The sequence below is a fragment of the Gossypium arboreum genome, unplaced genomic scaffold, assembly GCF_025698485.1.
Source record: "Gossypium arboreum isolate Shixiya-1 unplaced genomic scaffold, ASM2569848v2 Contig00169, whole genome shotgun sequence".
NCBI lineage: Eukaryota > Viridiplantae > Streptophyta > Magnoliopsida > Malvales > Malvaceae > Gossypium > Gossypium arboreum.
In genome coordinates, this window is record NW_026440298.1 from 34781 (window position 1) to 50768 (window position 15988).

The window sequence follows — 15988 nt, forward strand, 5'->3', positions numbered from 1 at the left end:
CGGTTAACTAATTAGTTATTTACGAAATAAATCACTCAAAACGCTATTTGGTCGTATTTAAATTCAAATTCGAGGCTCAAGTGCGTTCAGGGGTGGCCTTTATATAAATAGAATGCGCAAGAATTGACGGGTGCGATCATACCAGCTGTTAGGATTTTAACCTGATTAAGTAACGAACAAGAAAATAGTAGAATAAATTGAGAAATTAAACTCACAAATTTAATGTGGAAAAACCCCTCCAAAGAGGATAAAAAACCACGAGCAAAGATAATTTTACTATAATGGCAAAAGAAAGAAGAGTACAAAAGATGGAGATAAAAACTAAACCCCGAAAACCCGAAAACAAAGTACCCACAAAACGTAAAGACAAAATTTACTAAATGTGTTATGTGTTCTAATCTCTAATGGGTGTATTTTCTAAGGTTGTAAAAGAGCCTATTTATAGGCTAAATTCATAGATCAAATAATAATAAAATAATCCAAACTAATCAGTGTTTGATTGAAACAAGTAAACAGAGTTTAACTGAAAGATTATTTTTCAAATTTAACTGAAAATAGGAGTCATATTTAACAAATCTCCACCTTGACTCATATTTTCCACAACTCCATCTTTGCCAAAGCTTGCCAAGAGCCTATCTTGAACTATGCAGGGAATTAACTGAGTCAAATTTGTGCTTAGAAACTGGAAGACTTCTAGCCTTCGACTTGTACACTGCCAAATCAAAACTAACCCGGGTCTAATTTTCACGAACACAGTACCCTAGCTTTTCAAAACCTGCATCCAAAAGAGAACCTCTCTTCAACGAAACAGTCATACATTTTTCCCTCCTATGATCAAGTTGCCTCCGCTCCAAACAAGTTGACTTCAACTCCGTAATGGACGAGGGACGTCCGATTTCATCGGTCACTGTATAACCTTCCAGAATATAAAGACTGCCGTTTCTTTTACCTTTTAACAAAAGGAGAGCTCTACGAGATACTTTAATACCGCTCGACTCGATGTTGATTTTGCATCCTTTCAAGTCTAAAATACTTAAGGAGATGAGATTCTTTCGTAAATCAGGTACATATCTGACATTTGAGAGTGTCCTAATCGTCCCATCGTGCATCTTAATTTTAACAGTACCAATACCAATTACCTTACAAGATGAATCGTTTCCCATGCGCACAACTCTACCTTCAATCGAATTGTATGTGGAGAACCATTCTCTATTGGGACACATGTGGAAAGAACATCTTGAATCTAGGATCCACTCAGACGTGAGCTTGGTGTTATCACTTGTCGACACTAACAATAAATCATCCCCATTTTCATCGGCCAAATTAGCACCGGCTACATCTTCCTCGTTACTCTCAGCAGGTTTTTTATTTCGCAATTTATAACAATCTACTTTAACGTGACCTAACTTTTTACAGTAGCGACACCTTTTATCTCGTTTCTTTGATGCTACCAAAACGGAAGCTTGCCTATCTGTCTTGCTATCCAAATGAAGCTCATTGTCGAGTTTGACTCTACTCAACAAATGACCCTTCACATCTTCGAACGAGAGTTTCTCTCTGCCATAAATCAGGGTTTCCCTGAAAGACTTGTATGAAGGGGGTAAAGAGCACAATAATAGCATAGCCTGATCTTCATCGTCAATATGAACCTCAACATTCTTTAAATCAATTAAAAGAGTAATGAATTGACTGATGTGATCTCTAAGAAGCTCACCTTCGTTCATGCGAAACGTAAATAGACGTTGTTTCAACACTAAACGGTTAGCCAGAGACTTAGTCGCATAAAGAGTTTCTAACTTTTCCCAAAAGGCAGATGAGGTCTTCTTCATCAATACCTCCTGCAATACCGTATTCGTGAGGCATAACTGGATTGCAGATAAAGCCTTTTCATCAAGCACTTCTGTGACAGCCCAAAATTTGACCCTAGTCGGGAAGTGGTTTCGGGACCGCTAAACCGAGTCACCGAAATGTTGGAACGTAATATTTATTGTCTAGAATATGTGAATATGAATGTGTGAAAATTTCATGTTTGGATTTTTCTTAATTGTAGATGAATTTTTGTGATTAGGACTTATGTGAGAAAACTTAGAAATGTCTTTGGGCAAATGTAAGTGGCCTATTAGTGCATGTAATCAAAGGGTGGACTTGCATGTCAAATTCCCTTTGATATTAGCTAATGGCCGCCATGACAAGAGTGATGGGCAAGGAAACATGTTTCCAACATGTTAGGCTAGTGATGTATGTAGGAAACAATAAAATAGAAAGCTAGTAGTAAAGAAATAAAAAAAAGAAGAAGAGAATGGTGAATGTCCCCCTTTGCCGTGAGTTGAGGAAGAGGAAAGAAAAATCCTTGTTGTTCATCCATTCTCATTTTTGTTACAATTACCATGACTTGAGAAGAAGAAGGAGTGTTCATGTTTTCTTTCTTTTGCAATTGTTGTAACTAGAAGAAGAAGAGGAAGCAATAATAGAGAAATACAATGGAGCAAATCAAATAGGTGATTTCCATCTTGGAGGAATTTTGATTCGATTCTTTGCAAATATTTTATATTTCTTCCTAAGCTGTTCGGTTTTAAGTGTTGCGATGCTTGAGATTGTTGTTGCATGCGACATGCATGTAAGATTTTGATAGTTTTGTTTGGTGAGTGTGGATTAATTTGCTCACAGAAACCGTGGCTAAATGGTGAAGTAAATAGTGTGGTATGGCTGCTCAAATATGTGTTGGCGTGTGCAATTGTGACTATCTTATTATCTTGCCTTAATTTGCTTTTACATGCTGTCCAATATTGTAAATTTTATGACAAATTCGGTTAAGTTTAATGCATGTCTCATTTGAAAATTCAATGCTGTCCAAAGCTGGACATTTCCATGTTGTTCGGGTGAGTCTTTCAAAGGTAACTTTGCTAAATTCTCACATTTAATTTATGGGTACATATACAAGTAATGTTAGGCTATATGGAATGTAAGTATAGGTGTGATCGGTCATGGAAATTTGATATGAAGTTTTGTTAGGTGAGTGGTGAATGGCGAATGAATTATATACATTGTGAGGATGAAATTTGTATATAAATTGTGTATGTGTGCATTAGGACTTTAAGGGGTAATGAGATGAAGTTAAGGTGCGAATTTTAGTTAGGGTGATAGAGATAATTCGGTTGAGTTGATTCATGATGTTGTACATTAGAATAAAAAATTTACTACTAAATGTATTTATTCTAGATCAAGACATCAAAGGGGAAAATCAAACAAAGGCAAAGCAAAGATAATCGAGTAGCCGATTGGAAATCGTTTCATCAATATAAGGTAAGTCATTAAGCATATATTTGGTATTGATTTAAATGATCATAATATATATGCAATTGTGTTTAATGAATTGATGTGTAAATGGAAATGTATGTGTATGGAATGATGCCATCGTTGAATGTATAAAGGTGGTAAATTGCATAAAGTATTGGTCTCGGCACTAAGTGTGCGGGTATAAATGGACACGGTGACAAGATTGGCACTAAGTGTGCGGGTTTAAAATTGTACAGCACTAAGTGTGCGAGTTTGATTATCTGACACTAAGCGTGCGAGCTGAAAATATATAGCACTAAGTGTGCGAGCTGAAAATTATATAGCACTAAGTGTGCGAGCTGAAAATATATAGCACTAAGTGTGCGGATTCACTATATGCTCTTGCATTACAATTGGCACTTGAGTGTGCGACATTATCGAGTTAATCCCGGACAGCGGATCGGGTAAGTACCTTGAGCTCATGACGAATAGGCAATATGTTCATGCTCGGGGTTGAGCTTGGTAAGCTTTAAATCTATGTGATGATTGCAATTGTATGATTGTGGTGAAAATGAGTTGGTGTGTGAAAATGCCTCAAATATCTTATTGTATAGAATTTGAAATGTGGATGTATGACTTGGTATGAGATTGAACCGAAAGGTCCGAGGAATTATGGTATAGTTTCGATATGGATGGAGTACCTAGCCGTTTATTGTTTCATGTTGTGATAACTTTATTAATGGGTGGTTGTCGAATGCTTATGACTTCTTGAGTTATAAACTCACTTGGTGTTTTCTTGTCACCCATTTTAGGTCTCTTGGACTCGTATCGTTTGCGTGCTCGGAACCGTCGTTGAAGTCATCACACCGGCTGGAAATTTTTGGTATTGTCGTCGTAGTTGAACTAGGAGAACGTTTGGCATGTATAGGCTATTTTGTTTTGTTGAATTGTGGGTTGTAAACTTTAAGCCATGCGAAAATGGCCTATGTGGTCGGTTGAGTGTGATTCTAAAACCTATAGTCACGAGCCTTAGAAACCTTAATTTTGATAAGGTGGCCATAGTTTGTATTATGTATGATGTAAAAGTTGGCCATGGAAGAATTATGAAATAGTCATTGTTTGCTTTAGTAACAGATGCTGCCAGCAGCAGTGAGGTGAGATGGAAAAATAACTAAAAATAGTCGAAGTAGAATTAAATAGTGAATAAACCATGAAATTGAACCTCGATGAATCTATTTTCATATGGACGAAACGAAACGACCATATGAGCAGTATACTGAGAGATATTAAAGTTCTCGTGAGACAGGGCCAGAATGGTTTCTGGATCCCCTGTCTCGACTTTGAAAATTTACCATAAATTATCCAAAAGGAATTAGAAGTCTTTCCTTATATGTGCAGATTCCCTTTTGAGTCTAGTTTCGTTAGAAACAAACGGCATGAGCATTGAAGCTCTGTACGAGAAGATATCCAGGTCGTAATGCGCGAAGGTCAGTGTAGTCGACCCCTGTAACATGGGTAACTTTAACTAATAAACTGTACTAATTGGCTTGACCAAAAATTCTAGAAAAAAATGTGTAGATGGAATTATGAGTCTAGTTTCAGGGAAAATTTACGGAACTCGTTTTCGAGTTCTGGAACTCGAGATATGAGTTTTAAGGTGACAGGGACGCAGTTTTCCAGCTAGGCTGGAAATGTGAAAAATAGTCTGTGTGACACATGAGAGTTGGTCTTAGAACCCCTCGTGTCCGACTCCGGCGACGGTATCGGGGATGGGGTGTTACAACTTCCCATTCTATTTTATTTAGATTCTCAGGCTTTTTCCCGATAACAACCTTTTTCAAGCCTGATTGAACTAGAATTGCCATCATCCGAACTTGCCACAGATTGAAATTTGTCTCACCATCGAACTTCTCAATTTCAAACCTTGTTGTTGCCATCTCTAAACGGGCTTATCTATGAAAATTGAAGTAGCTCTGATACCACTTGTTAGGATTTTAACCTGATTAACTAACGAACAAGAAAATAGCAGAATAAATTGAGAAATTGAACTCACAAATTTAACGTGGAAAAACCCCTCCAAAGAGGATAAAAACCATGGGCAAAGATAATTTTACTATAATGGCAAAAGAACGAAGAGTGCAAAAGATGGAGATAAAAACTAAACCCCGAAAACCCGAAAACAAAGAACCCACAAAACGTAAACACAAAATTCTCTAAATGTGTTATGAGTTCTAATCTCTAATGGGTATATTTTATAATGTTGTAAAATAGCCTATTTATAGGCTAAATTCATAGATCAAATAATAATAAAATAATCCAAACTAATCAGTGTTTGATTGAAACAAGTAAACAGAGTTTAACCGAAATATTATTTTTCAAATTTGACTGAAAATAGGAGTCATATTTAACACCAGCACTGATGCACCGGATCCCATCAGAACTCCGCAGTTAAGCATGCATGGGCGAGAGTAGTACTAGGATGGCTGACCTCCTGAGAAGTCCTCGTGTTGCACCCCTCCAATTTTGTATCTCATATAATTTTTTCTATTTTTTTATATCTCATCATTTAACTAATTAGTTATTTACGAAATAAATCACTCGAAATGCTATTTGGTCGTATTTAAATTCAAATTGGAGGCTAAAGTGAAATCAGGGGTAGCCTTTATATAAATAGAATGCGCAAGAATTGACGGGTGCGATCATACCATTACTAATGCACCGGATCCTATCAGAACTCCGCAGTGAAGCGTGCTTGGGCGAGAGTAGTACTAGGATGGGTGACCTCCTAGGAAGTCCTCGTGTTGCACCCCTCCAATTTTATATCTCATTTAAATTTTTTTTATATCTCGTCGTTTAACTAATTAGTTATTTACGAAATAAATCACTCGAAACGCTATTTGGTCGTATTTAAATTCAAATTCGAGGCTCAAGTGCGATCAGGGGTAGCCTTTATATAAACAGAATGTGCAAGAATTGACGGTTGCGATCATACCGGCACTAATGCACCTGATCCCATCAGAACTCCGCAGTTAAGCGTGCTTGGGTGAGAGTAGTACTAGGATGGGTGACCTCCTGTGAAGTCCTCGTGTCGCACCCCTGCTATTTTATATCTCATTTAACTTTTTTCTATTTTTTATATCACATCGTTTAACTAATTAGTTTTTTACGAAATAAATCACTCAAAACGCTATTTGGTCGTATTTAAATTCAAATTCGAGGCTCAAGTGCGATCAGGGGTAGCCTTTATATAAACAGAATGCGCAAGAATTGACGGGTGCGATCATACCAGCACTAATGCACCAGATCCCATCAGAACTCCGCAGTGAAGCGTCCTTGGGCGGGAGAAGTACTAGGATGGGTGACCTCCTGGGAATTCCTCGTGTTGCACCCCTCCAATTTTATATCTCATTTAATTTTTTTCTATTTTTTTTATATCTCATCGTTTAACTAATTAGTTATTTACGAAATAAATCACTCGCAATGCTATTTGTTCGTATTTAAATTCAATTATGAGGCTCAAGTGCGATCAGGGGTAGCCTTTATATAAATAGAATGCGCAAGAATTGACGGGTGCGATCATACCAGCACTAATGCACCGGATCCCATTAGAACTCCGCAATTAAGCGTGCTTGGGCGAGAGTAGTACTAGGATGGGTGACCTCTTGGGAAGTCCTCATTTTGCACCCCTTCAATTTTATATCTCATTTAATTTTTTTCTATTTTTTTTATATCTCATCGTTAAACTAATTAGTTATATACGAAATAAATCACTCGAAACGCTATTTCACTGTATTTAAATTCAAATTCAAGACTTAAGTGCGAACAGGGGTAGCCTTTGTATAAATAGAATGCGCAAGAATTGACAGGTGCGATCATACCAGCAATAATGCACCGGATCCCATCAGAACTCCGCAGTGAGGCGTGCTTGGGTGAGAGTAGTACAAGGATGGGTGACCTTCAGGGAAGTCCTCGAGCTGCACCCCTCCAATTTTTTTTCTCATTTAATTTTTTTCTATTTTTTTATATCTTATCGTTAAACTAATTAGTTATTTACGAAATAAATCACTCGAAACGCTCTTTGGTCGTATTTCAATTCAAATTCGAGGCTTAAGTGCGAACAGGGGTACCCTTTATATAAATAGAATGCGCAAGAATTGACTGGTGCGGTCAGACTAGCACTAATGCACCAGATCCCATCAATACTCCACAGTCAAGTGTGCTTGGGAGAGAGTAGTAATAGGATGGGTGACCTCCTAGGAAGTCCTCGTGTTGCACACCTCCAATTTTATATCTCATTTAATTTTTTTCTATTTTTTTTATATCCCATCGTTTAACTAATTACTTATTTACGAAATAAATCACTCGAAACGCTATTTGGTAGTATTTAAATTCAAATTCGAGGCTCAAGTTCGAACAAGGGTAGCCTTTATATAAATAGAATGCACATGAATTGACGGGTGTGATCATACCAGCTCTAATGCACCGGATCCTATAAGAACTCCGCAGGTAAGCGTGCTTTGGCGATAGTAGTACTAGGATGGGTGACCTCCTGGGAAGTCCTCGTGTTGCACCCCTCCAATTTTATATCTCATTTAATTTTTTTTTATTTTTTTTATATCTCATCGTTTAACTAATTAGTTATTTACGAAATAAATCACTCGCAACGCTATTTGTTCGTATTTAAATTCAATTATGAGGCTCAAGTGCGATCAGGGGTAGCCTTTATATAAATAGAATGCGCAAGAATGGACGGGTGCGATCATACCAGCACTAATGCACCGGATCCCATTAGAACTCCGTAGTTAAGCATGCTTGGGCGAGAGTAGTACTAGGATGGGTGACCTCTTGGGAAGTCCTCATGTTGCACCCCTTCAATTTTATATCTCATTTAATTCTTTTCTATTTTTTTTATATCTCATCGTTAAACTAATTAGTTATATATGAAATAAATCACTCGAAACGTTATTTCTCTGTATTTAAATTCAAATTCGAGACTTAACTGCGAACAGGGGTAGCCTTTATATAAATAGAATGCGCAAGAATTGACAGGTGCGATCATACCAGCAATAATGCACCGGATCCCATCAGAACTCCGCAGTGAAGCGTGCTTGGGCGAGAGTTGTACAAGGATGGGTGACCTTCAGGGAAGTCCTCGAGCTGCACCCCTCCAATTTTATATCTCATTTAATTTTTTTCTATTTTTTTATATCTCATCGTTAAAATAACTAGTTATTTACGAAATAAATCACTCGAAACGCTATATGGTCGTATTTCAATTCAAATTCGAGGCTTAAGTGCGAACAGGGTTAGCCTTTATATAAATAGAGTGCGGAAGAATTGACGGGTGCGATCATACCAGCACTAATGCACCGGATCCCATCAGAACTCTGCTGTTAGGAGTGCTTGGGCGAGAGTAGTACTAGAATGGGTGACCTCCTGGGAAGTTCTCGTGTTGCACCCCTCCAATTGTATATCTCATTTAATTTTTTTCTATTTTTTTTATATCTAATCGTTTAACTAATTAGTTATTTTCGAAATAAATCACTTGGAACGCTATTTGTTCGTATTTAAATTCAAATTCTAGGCTTAAGTGCGATTAGGGGTAGCCTTTATAGAAAAAGAATGCGCAGGAATTGACGGGTGCGATCATACCAGCACTAATGCACCGGATCCCATCAGAACTCCATAGTTAAGCGTGTGTGGGCGAGAGTTGAACTAGGATGGGTGACCTCCTGGGAAGTCCTCATGTTGCACCCCTCCAATTTTATATCTCATTTAATTTTTTTCTATTTTTTTTATATCTCATCGTTTAACTAATTAGTTATTTACAAAATAAATCACTCGAAACACTATTTGGTCGTATTTAAATTCAAATTCGAGGCTCAAGGGCGATCAGGGTAGCCTTTATATAAATAGAATACGCAAGAATTGACGGGTGCGATCATGCCAGCACTAATGCACTGGATCCCATCAGAACTCCGCAGTTAAGCGTGCTTTGGCGAGAGTAGCAATAGGATGGGTGACCTCTTTGGATGTCCTCATGTTGCACACCTCCAATTTTATATCTCATTTAATTTTTTTCTATTTTTTTTAATATCCCATCGTTTAACTAATTAGTTATTTACGAAATAAATCACTCGAAACGCTATTTGGTAGTATTTAAATTGAAATTCGATGCTCAAGTTCGAACAAGGGTAGCCTTTATATAAATATAATGCGCAAGAATTGACGGGTGCGATCATACCAGCACCAATGCACCGAATCCCATCAGAACTCCGCAGGTAAGCGTGCTTTGGCGAGAGTAGTATTAGGATGGGTGACCTCTTGGGAAGTCCTCGTGTTGCACCCCTCTAATTTTATATCTTATTTAATGTTTTTCTATTTTTTTTTATATCTCATCGTTTAACTAATTACTAATTTTCGAAATAAATCACTCGAAACGCTATTTGGTCGTATTTAAATTCAAATTCGAGGCTCAAAGGCGATCAGCGGTAGCCTTTACATAAATACAATGCGCAAGAATTGATGGGTGCGATCATAATAGCGCTAATGCTCCGGATCCCATCAGAACTCCGTAGTTAAGCATGCTCGGGCGAGAGTAGTACTAGTATGGGTGACCTCCTGGGAAGTCCTCGTGTTACACCCCTCCAATTTTATATCTCATTTAATTTTTTTCAATTTTTTTATATCCCATCGTTTAACTAATTAGTTATTTACGAAATAAACCACACGAAATGCTATTTGGTCCTATTTAAATTGAAAGTCGACGCTCAAGTGCGATCAGGGGTAGCCTTTACAAAAATAGAATGCGCAAGAATTGACTGGTGCGATCATACCAGCACTAATGCACCGGATCCCATCAGAACGCCGTAGTTTAAGTGTGCTTGGGCGAGAGTAGTACTAGGATGGGTGACTTGGTGAGAAGTCCTCGTGTTGCACCCCTCCTATTTTATATCTCATTTAATTTTTTTCCATTTTTTTTATATCTCATTGTTTAACTAATTAGTTATTTATGAAATAAGACACTCGAAACTTTATTTGGTTGTATTTCAATTCAAATTCGAGGCTTAAGTGCGATATGGGGTAGCCTTTATATAAATAGAATGCGCAAGAATTGACGGGTAAGATCATACCAGCACTAATGCACCAGATCCCATCAGAACCTTGCAGTTAAGCGTGCTTGGGCGAGAGTAGTTCTAGGATTGGTGACCTCGTGGGAAGTCCTCGTGTTGCACCCCTCCAATTTTATATCTCATTTAATTTTTTTCTATTTTTTTTATATCTCATCGTTTAACAAATTACTAATTTACGAAATAAATCACTCGAAACGCTATTTGGCCGTGTTTAAATTCAAATTCGAGGCTCAAGTGCGATCAGCGGTAGCCTTTACATAAATACAATGCGCAAGAATTGATGGGTGCAATCATACCAGCACTAATGCTTCGGATCCCATCAGAACTCCGCAGTTAAGCGTGCTTGGGCAAGAGTAGTACTAGGATGGGTGACCTTCTAGGAAGTCCTCGTGTTGCACCCGTCCAATTTTATATCTCAATTCATTTTTTTCTATTTTTTTAACTCATCGTTTAACTAATAAGTTATTTACGAAATAAATCACTCGAAACGCTATTTGGTCGTATTTAAATTGAAATTCGACGCTCAAGTGCGATCAGGGGTAGCCTTTGCAAAAATAGAATGCGCAAGAATTGACAGGTGTGATCATACCAGCAGTAATGCACTGGATCACATCAGAACTCCGCAGTTTAAGCGTGGTTGGGCGAGAGTAGTACTAGGATGGGTGACTTGGTCAGAAGTCCTCGTGTTGCACCCCTCCTATTTTATATCTGATTTAATTTTTTTCCATTTTTTATATCGCATCATTTAACTAATTAGTTATTTACGAAATAAGACACTCGAAACCTTATTTGGTCGTATTTCAATTCAAATTTGAGGCTCATGTGCGATATGGGGTAGCCTTTATATAAATAGAATGCGCAAGCATTGACGGGTAAGATCGTACCAGCACTAATGCACCGGCTCCCATCAAAACTCCGCAGTTTAAGCGTGCTTGGGCGAGAGTAGTACTAGGATGGGTCACTTGGTGAGAAGTCCTCGTGTTGCACCCCTCTATTTTATAGCTCATTTAATGTTTTTCCATTTTTTTATATCTAATCGTTTAACTAATTGGTTATTTACGAAATAAATCACTCGAAACGCTATTTGGTCGTATTTAAATTCAAATTCGAAGCTCAATTGCGATAAGGGGTAGGCTTTATATAAATAGAATGGACAAGAATTGACGAGTGCGATCATAACAGCACTAATGCACCGGATCCCATCAGAACTCCGCTGTTAAGCGTGCTTGGGCGAGATTAGTACTAGGATGGGTGACTTGGTGAGAAATCCTCGTGTTGCACCCCTCGTATTTTATATCTCACTTAATTTTTTTTCCGTTTTTTCTATATCTCATCGTTTAACTAAGTAGTTATTTACGAAATAAATCACTCTAAACGTTATTTGGTCGTATTTAAATTCAAATTTGAGGCTCAGGTGCGATCAGGGTTAGCCTTTATATAAATAGAATGCGCAAGAATTGAAGGGTGGAATCATACCAGCACTAATGCACCGGCTCCGATCAGAACTCCGCAGTTAAGCGTGCTTGGGCGAGAGTAGTACTAGGATGGGTGACTTGGTGAGAAATCCTCGTGTTGCACCCCTCCTATTTTATATCTCATTTAATTTTTTTCCATTTTTTTCTATATGTCATTGTTTAACTAATTATTTATTTACGAAATCAATCACTCTAAACGTTATTTGGTCGTATTTAAATTCAAATTCGAGGCTCAGGTGCGATCAGGGTTAGCCTTTATACAAATAGAATGCGCAAGAATTGACAGGTGCAATCATCCCACCACTAATGCACCGGATCCCATCAGAACCTTGCAGTTAAGCGTGCATGGGCGAGAGTAGTTCTAGGATTGGTGACCTTGTGGGAAGTCCTCGTGTTGTACCCCTCTAATTTTTTATCTCATTTAATTTTTTTCTATTTTTTTATATGTCATCGTTTAACTAATTACTAATTTACGAAATAAATCACTTGAAACGCTATTTTGTCGTATTTAAATTGAAATTCGACGCTCAAGTACGATCAGGGGTAGCCTTTGAAAAAATAGAATGCGCAAGAATTGACGGATGTGATCATACCAGCACTAATGCACCGGATCCCATCAGAACTCCGCAGTTTAAGCGTGCTTGGGCGAGAGTAGTACTAGGATGGGTGACTTGTGAGAAATCCTCGTGTTGCACCCCTCCTATTTTATATCTCATTTAATTTTTTTTCCATTTTTTTATATCTCATCGTTTAACTAATTAGTTATTTACGAAATAAATCACTCTAAACATTATTTGGTCGTATTTAAATTCAAATTCGAGGCTCAAGTGCGATAAGGGGTAGCCTTTATATATATAAAATGCACAAGAATTGACGAGTGCGATCATAACAGCACTAATGCACCGGATCCCATCAGAACTCCGCAGTTTAAGCGTGCTTGGACGAGAGTAGTACTAGGATGGGTGACTTGGTGAGAAGACCTCGTGTTGCACCCCTCTATTTTATATCTCATTTAATTTTTTTCCATTTTTTTATATCTAATCGTTTAACTAATTGGTTATTTAAGAAATCAATCACTCGAAACGTTATTTGGTCGTATTTAAATTCAAATTCAAGGCTCAAGTGCGATAAGGGGTAGCCTTTATATATATAAAATGCACAAGAATTGACGAGTGCGATCATATCAGCACTAATGCACCGGATCCCATCAGAACTCGCAGTTAAGCGTGCTTGGACGAGAGTAGTACTAGGATGGGTGACTTGGTGAGAAATACTCGTGTTGCAGCCCTCCTATTTTATATCTCATTTAATTTTTTTTCCATTTTTTTATATCTCAACGTTTAACTAATTAGTTATTTACAAAATAAATCACTCTAAACGTTATTTGGTCGTATTTAAATTCAAATTCGAGGCTCAGGTGCAATCAGGGTTAGCCTTTATGTAAATAGAATGCGCAAGAATTGACCGGTGCAATCATACCAGCACTAATGCACCGGATCCCATCAGAACCTTGCAGTTAAGCGTGCTTGGACGAGAGTAGTTCTAGGAATGGTGACCTCGCGGGAAGTCCTTGTGTTGCACCCCTCCAATTTTATATCTCATTTAATTTTTTCTATTTTTTTTATATCTCATCATTTAACTAATTACTAATTTACGAAATAAATCACTCGAAACGCTATTTGGTCGTATTTAAATTCAAATTCGAGGCTCAAGTGTGATCTGCGGTAGCCTTTACATAAATACAAAGCGCAAGAATTGATGGGTGCGATCATACCAGCACTAATGCTCCGGATCCCATTAAAACTCCGTAGTTAAGCGTGCTTGGGCGAGAGTTGTACTAGGATGGGTGACCTTTTGGAAAGTCCTCGTGTTGCACCCGTCCAATTTTATATCTCATTTAATTTTTTTCTATTTTTTTATCTCATCGTTTAACTAATTAGTTATTTACGAAATAAATCACTCGAAACGCTATTTTTTCGTATTTAAATTGAAATTCGACACTCAAGTGCGATCAGGGGTAGCCTTTGCAAAAATAGAATGCGCAAGAATTGACGGGTGCGATCATACCAGCACTAATGCACCGGATCCCAGCAGAACTCCGCAGTTTAAGCGTGCTTGGGAGAGAGTAGTACTAGGATGGGTGACTTGGTGAGAAGTCCTCGTGTTGCACCCCTCCTACTTTATATCTCATTTAATTTTTTTCCATTTTTTTATATCTCATCGTTTAACTAATTAGTTATTTACGAAATAAGACACTTGAAACATTATTTGGTCGTATTTCAATTCAAATTCGAGGCTCATGTGCGATATGGGGTAGCCTTTATATAAATAGAATGCGCAAGCATTGACGGGTAAGATCATACCTCCACTAATGCACCGGATCCCATCAGAACTCCGCAGTTTAAGCATGCTTGGGCGAGAGTAGTACTAGTATGGGTCACTTGGTGAGAAGTCCTCGTGTTGCACCCCTGTATAGTATATCTCATTTAATTTTTTTCCATTTTTTTTATATCTCATCCTTTAACTAATTAGTTATTTACGAAATAAATCACTCTAAACGTTATTTGGTCGTATTTAAATTCAAATTCGAGGCTCAGGTGCGATCAGGGTTAGCCTTTATATAAATAGAATGCGCAAGAATTGACGGGTGCAATCATACCAGCACTAATGCACCGGATCCCATCAGAACCTTGCAGTTAATCGTGCTTGGGCGAGAGTAGTTCTAGGATTGGTGACCTCGCGGGAAGTCCTCGTGTTGCACCCCTCGAATTTTATATCTCATTTAATTTTTTTCTATTTTTTATATCTCATCGTTTAACTAATTACTAATTTACGAAATAAATCACTAGAAACGCTATTTGGTCGTATTTAAATTCAAATTCGAGGCTCAAGTGCGATCAGCGGTAGCCTTTACATAAATACAAAGCGTAAGAATTGATGGGTGCGATCATACCAGCACTAATGCTCCGGATCCCACCAGAACTCCGCAGTTAAGCGTGCTTGGGTGAGAGTAGTACTAGGATGGGTGACCTTCTGGGAAGTCCTCGTGTTGCACCCGTCCAATTTTATATCTCATTTAATTTTTTTTTATTTTTTATCTCATCGTTTAACTAATTAGTTATTTACGAAATAAATCACTCGAAACGCTATTTGGTCGTATTTAAATTGAAATTCGACGCTCAAGTACGATCAGGGGTAGCCTTTGCAAAAATAGAATGCGCAAGAATTGACGGGTGCGATCATACCAGCACTAATGCACCGGATCCCATCAGAACTCCGCAGTTTAAGCGTGCTTGGGCGAGAGTAGTACTAGGATGGGTGACTTGGTGAGAAGTCCTCGTGTTGCACCCCTCCTATTTTATATCTCATTTAATTTTTTCCATTGTTTTATATCGCATCGTTTAACTAATTAGTTATTTACGAAATAAGACACTCGAAACATTATTTGGTCGTATTTCAATTCAAATTCGAGGCTCATGTGCGATATGGGGTAGCCTTTATATAAATAGAATGCGCAAGAATTGACGGGTAAGATCATACCAGCACTAATGCACCGGATCCCATCAGAACTCTGCAGTTTAAGCGTGCTTGGGCGAGAGTAGTACTAGGATGGGTCACTTGGTGAGAAGTCCTCGTGTTGCACCCCTGTATTTTATATCTCATTTAATTTTTTTCCATTTTTTTATATCTAATCGTTTAACTAATTGGTTATTTACAAAATAAATCACTCGAAACGCTATTTGGTCGTATTTAAATTCAAATTCGAAGCTCAAGTGCGATAAGGGTAGCCTTTATATAAATAGAATGCACAAGAATTGACGAGTGCGATCATAACAGCACTAATGCACCGGATCCCATCAGAACTCTGCAGTTAAGCGTGCTTGGGCGAGATTAGTACTAGGATGGGTGACTTGGTGAGAAAACTTCGTGTTGCACCCCTCCTATTTTATATCTCATTTAATTTTTTTTCATTTTTTTCTATATCTCATCATTTAACTAAGTAGTTATTTACGAAATAAATCACTCTAAACGTTATTTGGTCGTATTTAAATTCAAATTCGAGGCTCAGCTGCGATCAGGGTTAGCCTTTATATAAATAGAATT

The 15988-nt window shown here is 37.8% G+C and overlaps 23 non-coding genes and 12 pseudogenes across 23 annotated transcripts; all 35 read left to right on the forward strand.

Moving 5' to 3' along the window:
• Positions 1 to 5679: 5679 nt before the first annotated feature.
• Positions 5680 to 5789, forward strand: LOC128288054 (5S ribosomal RNA; annotated as a pseudogene).
• Positions 5790 to 5967: 178 nt separating this feature from the next.
• LOC128287799 (5S ribosomal RNA) lies at positions 5968 to 6086 on the forward strand. Its single transcript, XR_008278501.1, has one exon. It is a non-coding gene; the product is annotated as a 5S ribosomal RNA (ribosomal RNA).
• A 168-nt stretch (positions 6087 to 6254) lies between these two features.
• Positions 6255 to 6373, forward strand: LOC128288241 (5S ribosomal RNA). The gene has a single exon (XR_008278687.1). It is a non-coding gene; the product is annotated as a 5S ribosomal RNA (ribosomal RNA).
• Positions 6374 to 6548: 175 nt separating this feature from the next.
• On the forward strand, positions 6549 to 6667 carry LOC128288185 (5S ribosomal RNA). The gene has a single exon (XR_008278681.1). It is a non-coding gene; the product is annotated as a 5S ribosomal RNA (ribosomal RNA).
• A 177-nt stretch (positions 6668 to 6844) lies between these two features.
• On the forward strand, positions 6845 to 6963 carry LOC128287783 (5S ribosomal RNA). Its single transcript, XR_008278485.1, has one exon. It is a non-coding gene; the product is annotated as a 5S ribosomal RNA (ribosomal RNA).
• A 177-nt stretch (positions 6964 to 7140) lies between these two features.
• On the forward strand, positions 7141 to 7259 carry LOC128287992 (5S ribosomal RNA; annotated as a pseudogene).
• Positions 7260 to 7435: 176 nt separating this feature from the next.
• Positions 7436 to 7554, forward strand: LOC128288168 (5S ribosomal RNA; annotated as a pseudogene).
• Positions 7555 to 7731: 177 nt separating this feature from the next.
• On the forward strand, positions 7732 to 7850 carry LOC128287906 (5S ribosomal RNA). The gene has a single exon (XR_008278608.1). It is a non-coding gene; the product is annotated as a 5S ribosomal RNA (ribosomal RNA).
• A 177-nt stretch (positions 7851 to 8027) lies between these two features.
• LOC128288129 (5S ribosomal RNA) lies at positions 8028 to 8146 on the forward strand. Its single transcript, XR_008278674.1, has one exon. It is a non-coding gene; the product is annotated as a 5S ribosomal RNA (ribosomal RNA).
• A 177-nt stretch (positions 8147 to 8323) lies between these two features.
• Positions 8324 to 8442, forward strand: LOC128287891 (5S ribosomal RNA). The gene has a single exon (XR_008278593.1). It is a non-coding gene; the product is annotated as a 5S ribosomal RNA (ribosomal RNA).
• A 176-nt stretch (positions 8443 to 8618) lies between these two features.
• LOC128288174 (5S ribosomal RNA) lies at positions 8619 to 8737 on the forward strand. The gene has a single exon (XR_008278680.1). It is a non-coding gene; the product is annotated as a 5S ribosomal RNA (ribosomal RNA).
• Positions 8738 to 8914: 177 nt separating this feature from the next.
• LOC128287872 (5S ribosomal RNA) lies at positions 8915 to 9033 on the forward strand. Its single transcript, XR_008278574.1, has one exon. It is a non-coding gene; the product is annotated as a 5S ribosomal RNA (ribosomal RNA).
• A 176-nt stretch (positions 9034 to 9209) lies between these two features.
• On the forward strand, positions 9210 to 9328 carry LOC128288027 (5S ribosomal RNA; annotated as a pseudogene).
• A 178-nt stretch (positions 9329 to 9506) lies between these two features.
• On the forward strand, positions 9507 to 9625 carry LOC128287833 (5S ribosomal RNA). The gene has a single exon (XR_008278535.1). It is a non-coding gene; the product is annotated as a 5S ribosomal RNA (ribosomal RNA).
• Positions 9626 to 9803: 178 nt separating this feature from the next.
• On the forward strand, positions 9804 to 9922 carry LOC128287874 (5S ribosomal RNA). Its single transcript, XR_008278576.1, has one exon. It is a non-coding gene; the product is annotated as a 5S ribosomal RNA (ribosomal RNA).
• A 176-nt stretch (positions 9923 to 10098) lies between these two features.
• On the forward strand, positions 10099 to 10218 carry LOC128287883 (5S ribosomal RNA). The gene has a single exon (XR_008278585.1). It is a non-coding gene; the product is annotated as a 5S ribosomal RNA (ribosomal RNA).
• A 177-nt stretch (positions 10219 to 10395) lies between these two features.
• Positions 10396 to 10514, forward strand: LOC128288009 (5S ribosomal RNA; annotated as a pseudogene).
• Positions 10515 to 10691: 177 nt separating this feature from the next.
• On the forward strand, positions 10692 to 10810 carry LOC128287795 (5S ribosomal RNA). Its single transcript, XR_008278497.1, has one exon. It is a non-coding gene; the product is annotated as a 5S ribosomal RNA (ribosomal RNA).
• Positions 10811 to 10984: 174 nt separating this feature from the next.
• On the forward strand, positions 10985 to 11104 carry LOC128288072 (5S ribosomal RNA; annotated as a pseudogene).
• Positions 11105 to 11279: 175 nt separating this feature from the next.
• Positions 11280 to 11399, forward strand: LOC128288120 (5S ribosomal RNA; annotated as a pseudogene).
• A 175-nt stretch (positions 11400 to 11574) lies between these two features.
• On the forward strand, positions 11575 to 11693 carry LOC128287841 (5S ribosomal RNA). Its single transcript, XR_008278543.1, has one exon. It is a non-coding gene; the product is annotated as a 5S ribosomal RNA (ribosomal RNA).
• A 178-nt stretch (positions 11694 to 11871) lies between these two features.
• On the forward strand, positions 11872 to 11990 carry LOC128287858 (5S ribosomal RNA). Its single transcript, XR_008278560.1, has one exon. It is a non-coding gene; the product is annotated as a 5S ribosomal RNA (ribosomal RNA).
• Positions 11991 to 12168: 178 nt separating this feature from the next.
• LOC128288108 (5S ribosomal RNA) lies at positions 12169 to 12287 on the forward strand (annotated as a pseudogene).
• Positions 12288 to 12463: 176 nt separating this feature from the next.
• LOC128287870 (5S ribosomal RNA) lies at positions 12464 to 12582 on the forward strand. Its single transcript, XR_008278572.1, has one exon. It is a non-coding gene; the product is annotated as a 5S ribosomal RNA (ribosomal RNA).
• Positions 12583 to 12759: 177 nt separating this feature from the next.
• LOC128287898 (5S ribosomal RNA) lies at positions 12760 to 12879 on the forward strand. Its single transcript, XR_008278600.1, has one exon. It is a non-coding gene; the product is annotated as a 5S ribosomal RNA (ribosomal RNA).
• Positions 12880 to 13054: 175 nt separating this feature from the next.
• On the forward strand, positions 13055 to 13172 carry LOC128288005 (5S ribosomal RNA; annotated as a pseudogene).
• Positions 13173 to 13349: 177 nt separating this feature from the next.
• On the forward strand, positions 13350 to 13468 carry LOC128288050 (5S ribosomal RNA; annotated as a pseudogene).
• Positions 13469 to 13644: 176 nt separating this feature from the next.
• Positions 13645 to 13763, forward strand: LOC128287820 (5S ribosomal RNA). The gene has a single exon (XR_008278522.1). It is a non-coding gene; the product is annotated as a 5S ribosomal RNA (ribosomal RNA).
• A 174-nt stretch (positions 13764 to 13937) lies between these two features.
• Positions 13938 to 14057, forward strand: LOC128287911 (5S ribosomal RNA). The gene has a single exon (XR_008278613.1). It is a non-coding gene; the product is annotated as a 5S ribosomal RNA (ribosomal RNA).
• A 176-nt stretch (positions 14058 to 14233) lies between these two features.
• LOC128288111 (5S ribosomal RNA) lies at positions 14234 to 14353 on the forward strand (annotated as a pseudogene).
• Positions 14354 to 14529: 176 nt separating this feature from the next.
• LOC128287944 (5S ribosomal RNA) lies at positions 14530 to 14648 on the forward strand. The gene has a single exon (XR_008278646.1). It is a non-coding gene; the product is annotated as a 5S ribosomal RNA (ribosomal RNA).
• Positions 14649 to 14823: 175 nt separating this feature from the next.
• Positions 14824 to 14942, forward strand: LOC128288207 (5S ribosomal RNA). The gene has a single exon (XR_008278683.1). It is a non-coding gene; the product is annotated as a 5S ribosomal RNA (ribosomal RNA).
• Positions 14943 to 15115: 173 nt separating this feature from the next.
• LOC128287790 (5S ribosomal RNA) lies at positions 15116 to 15235 on the forward strand. Its single transcript, XR_008278492.1, has one exon. It is a non-coding gene; the product is annotated as a 5S ribosomal RNA (ribosomal RNA).
• A 175-nt stretch (positions 15236 to 15410) lies between these two features.
• LOC128287993 (5S ribosomal RNA) lies at positions 15411 to 15530 on the forward strand (annotated as a pseudogene).
• A 174-nt stretch (positions 15531 to 15704) lies between these two features.
• LOC128287863 (5S ribosomal RNA) lies at positions 15705 to 15823 on the forward strand. The gene has a single exon (XR_008278565.1). It is a non-coding gene; the product is annotated as a 5S ribosomal RNA (ribosomal RNA).
• Positions 15824 to 15988: the final 165 nt, after the last annotated feature.